The sequence below is a fragment of the Rutidosis leptorrhynchoides genome, chromosome 1 (assembly GCF_046630445.1).
Source record: "Rutidosis leptorrhynchoides isolate AG116_Rl617_1_P2 chromosome 1, CSIRO_AGI_Rlap_v1, whole genome shotgun sequence".
Lineage (NCBI taxonomy): Eukaryota > Viridiplantae > Streptophyta > Magnoliopsida > Asterales > Asteraceae > Rutidosis > Rutidosis leptorrhynchoides.
The window spans coordinates 668,194,080-668,199,144 of record NC_092333.1 but is presented as its reverse complement, the minus strand read 5'-3'; positions in this window follow the sequence as shown (position 1 = coordinate 668,199,144).

The following is a 5,065-nucleotide window of genomic DNA, read 5'->3' as shown; positions in this document are numbered from 1 at the left end:
CAACGCATGTATTCTCAGCCCAAAAATATATATAAAAAAGGAGTAATGAAACTCACCTTAAATAGCAGTTGAAGTATTCCACGCAAGAAAGGAAAGTAAAGCAAGTAAGTGACCGAGATATCAACTACAAGTAGTTCTTAAGAGAGAAATGAGAGATTAAGGTGTAAGTTTGAAATGAGAAATGTATGTGGTATTTATAGTTGAAAATGTTAGGTAAAAAAAATTAAAATAAAATAAGTAAATCTTAAAAGTTAAAATAAGAAAAAGTATTTTGTATTTTTATTAAAAGTAAATCTTAAAAGTTAAAATAAGAAAAAGTAGTTTGTATTTTTATTAAAAGTAAAATCTTAAAAGTTAAAATAAGAAAAAGTATTTTGTATTTTTATTAAAAGTAAATCTTAAAAGTTAAAATAAGAAAAAGTAGTTTGTATTTTTATTAAAAGTAAAATCTTAAAAGTTAAAATAAGAAAAAGTAGTTTGTATTTTTATTAAAAGTAAAATCTTAAAAGTTAAAATAATAAAAAGTAGTTTGTATTTTTATTAAAAGTAAATCTTAAAAGTTAAAATAAGAAAAAGTAGTTTGTAATTTTATTAAAAGTAAATCTTAAAAGTTAAAATAAGGAAAAGTAGTTTGTATTTTTATTAAAAGTAAATCTTAAAAGAAAAGTAGTTTGTATTTTTATTAAAAGTAAATCTTAAAAGAAAAAGTAGTTTGTATTTTTGTATTTATTTATTAAAAGTAGATATAGTTTTTATTTTTATTTTGTATAAAAATTCTAAAAAAAAAATTGTTTAATATATTTCTAAACATTTTATTTCTATATTTGTTTAATTATTAAATACGAATTTTATATAAAAATTATTATTATATTTAGTTTTTATAAAAATTAAAATTTATGATTATTAATTTATAGTTTTTATTAGTTTTATAAATGTTATAATATTATTTATTATTTAGTTAATTATATTTTCTATTAACTAAATAACAAAAGTAATATAAATATTATATATATATATATATATATATATATATATATATATATATATATATATATATATATATTCATTGATGTAATTATGTTATATTATATATCATAATCTTATTTATAATATTTATAATTATATTATTTATTTTAAGCGTACGTTTATTCGGTCAACGTTAAATTTATTCGTATATAACAACTCTAGGTATTTTAGTAAAATCGGAAGTCGAAATGTGAGGGTTGTTATAGCAATCATCACGAGACCAAGTCTCCAGAAAATTGAAAATCAAAAACGATGTAACCCGACAACCACGCGACATCGTACATGAAAAGCCATTTGGCATCGACATTTGGTTTACATCATCTTCGGCCAGAGGATTGGCCGGAGGAGATGGTGTGTAGGGGGTATTCGGGAAAGATGAACGGAATGGATAATGGATGAGCAGAGCAGTTTTTTTTTCTTTACGGCATATGATAAGTAAACATTATATAAATAGTTAACTAACAACAACAAACATGACTAGATAATAAAAACCTAAATTCTAAAGCACATAAATCATTGTCCACAAAATTGTGTTTTTGCTTAATCAAAATGGGTTATTGTCAAACTTAAAATTTTGTTTGTTAGCATCGAATATTGAAGTGGGTGAGATGGTTTTAGATGAAAATAAATCATTGGAGAACTTGGATTTTAAATTTACATGTTAAATCGATTCCAAACATCAATGATATTGTGATTGTAACCTTTAATTTGTGCCAATATTTGATGTTGTTTGATTTTTGATTTTGATTTTGAATTTTATTTGATTGGTTTTGATTTGGTTTCGGTTGGCTTCTATTACAAGTTGTTATGAAGATGTATGAAAGGGGGAAAGATGAGTTAAATAGGGAGTAATTAAGAGCGAAATTACCCTCACATGTCATGCTCATGTTAACACTTAACGATTCTGACTAACGTTTGTTAGCATTGAAGATCAACTGCGCATCATGTGTAAATTTTAGGGGCGTTAAAAATTTAGCCCGATGTGCAATTATGAAGGAACCGTAAGGACCAACGGGAACTTTTTCATTACATTATTTAGAAGTTGAATCTATAAAAAATGTATGTACAATCAATCAAGGTTATAAAATACACGAGGCGGGGGTCGAGATGGTCGGGAACTTAAAGCGTCACAAAGGATAAGACGTGGTCGAGACGGATGTTTACTAACACTGACTTTTTATACATATTTTGAACATAAATATTTCAAACTTAAATATGTAAAATTAAAGGCAAATATATATTTTTAATTTGAAATACTTTTCTTTAATTTAACAGTTTTTTATTGTTGCTGCCTGGTTTTTTTTACCTTTGTTTAAGGTTTTTACCCGTTTTAGATCGGTTGCGGTGTAGTGACCAGAACTTTTCCATGTTTATATATATTAAATGAAATTGATATTTACATGATTAAGTGTTTCCAACATGTTAAGCAATCAAACTTGTTAAGATTTGATTAATTGAAATAGGTTTCATATAGACAATTGACCACCCAAGTTGACCGGTGATTCACGAACGTTAAAACTTGTAAAAACTATATGATGATATATATATGATTATATATATAGTTAATATGATATTATGATAAGTAAGTATCTCATTAGGTATTTTAACAATGAGTTATATACATAAAATTGAGTTTATTGAATTAAGAAACTCGAAACGATATATATAACGATTATCGTTATAACAACGTCTTACTAAATACATATGAATCATATTAAGATATTGATACACTATGTTTAATCATGATAAATTATAAGTAAACATGTCGTTAAGTGTATTAACAATGAACTACATATGTAAAAACAAGACTACTAACTTAAGAATTTCGAAACGAGACATATATGTAACGATTATCGTTGTAACAACATTTAACTGTATATATATCATCCTAAGATATATTAATATATCATAATATCATGATAATGTAATAATTTAATATCTCTTTAGATATAATAAACTATGGGTTAACAAGATCGTTAACCTAAAGGTTTCAAAACAACATTTACATGTAACGACTAACGATGACTTAACGACTCAGTTAAAATGTATATACATATAGTGTTTTAATATGTATTCATACACTTTTGAAAGACTTCAAGACACTTATCAAAATACTTCTACTTAACAAAAATGCTTACAATTACATCCTCGTTCAGTTTCATCAACAATTCTACTCGTATGCACCCGTATTCGAACTCGTACAATACACAACTTTTAGATGTATGTACTATTGGTATATACACTCCAATGATCAGCTCTTATCAGCTCATGTGAGTCACCTAACACATGTGGGAACCATCATTTGGCAACTAGCATGAAATATCTCATAAAATTACAAAAATATTAGTAATCATTCATTACTTATTTACATGTAAACAAAATTGCACATCCTTTATATCTAATCCATATACCAACGACCAAAAACACCTACAAACACTTTAATTCTTCAATTTTATTCATCTAATTGATCTCTCTAAGTTCTATCTTCAAGTTCTAAGTGTTCTTCATAAATTCTATAAGTTCTAGTTTCATAAAATCAAGAATACTTTCAAGTTTGCTAGCTTACTTCCAATCTTGTAAAGTGATCATCCAATCTCAAGAAATCTTTCTTATTTACAGTAAGATATCTTTCTAATACAAGGTAATACTCATATTCAAACTTTGATTCAATTTCTATAACTATAACAATCTTATTTCGAGTGAAAATCTTACTTGAACTTGTTTTCGTGTCATGATTCTGCTTCAAGAACTTTCAAGCCATCCAAGGATCCTTTGAAGCTAGATCTATTTTTCTCATTTCCAGTAGGTTCATCCACAAAACCTGAGGTAGTAATGATGTTCATAACATCACCCAATTCATATATATATAACTACCTTATTCGAAGGTTTAAACTTGAAATCACTAGAACATAGTTTAGTTAATTCTAAACTTGTTCGCAAACAAAAGTTAATCCTTCTAACTTGACTTTTAAAATCAATTAAACACATGTTCTATATCTATATGATATGCTAACTTAATGATTTAAAACCTGGAAACACGAAAAACACCGTAAAACCGGACATACGCCGTCGTAGTAACACCGCGGGCTGTTTTGGGTTTGATAATTAAAAACTATGATAAACATTGATTTAAAAGTAGTTCTTCTGGGAAAATGATTTTTCTTATGAACATGAAACTATATCTAAAAATTATAGTTAAACTCAAAATGGAAGTATGTTTTTCAAAATGGTCATTAAGACGTCGTTCTTTCGACTGAAATGACTACCTCTTACAAAAATGACTTGTAACTTATATTTCTGACTATAAACCTATACTTTTTATGTTTAGATTCATAAAATAGAGTTCCATATGAAACCCTAGCAATTTGATTCACTCAAAACGGATTTAAAACGAAGAAGTTATGGGTAAAACAAGATTGGATATTTTTTGATTGTTGTAGCTACGGGAAATATTGTAACAAATCTATATTAATCATATCCTAGCTAACTTATATTGTATTATACATGTATTATACATGTATTCTATTGTAATCTTGGGATACCATAGACACGTATGCAAATGTTTTGACATATCATATCGACCCATGTATATATATTATTTGGAACAACCATAGACACTCTATATGCAGTAATGTTGGAGTTAGCTATACAGGGTTGAGGTTGATTCTAAAAATATATATATTTTGAGTTGTGATCTAGCCTGAGACGTGTATACACTGGGCCGTGGATTGATTCAAGATAATATATATCGATTTATTTTCTGTACATCTAACTGTGGACAACTAGTTGTAGGTTACTAACGAGGACAGCTGACTTAATAAATTTAAAACAGTAAAATGTATTAAGAATGTTGTAAATATATTTTGAACATACTTTGATATATATGTACATATTTGTTATAGGTTCGTGAATCGACCAGTGGCCAAGTCTTACTTCCCGACGAAGTAAAAATCTGTGAAAGTGAGTAGTCCCACTTTTAAAATCTAATATTTTGGGATGAGAATACATGCAGTTTTATAAATACTTTACGAAATACACA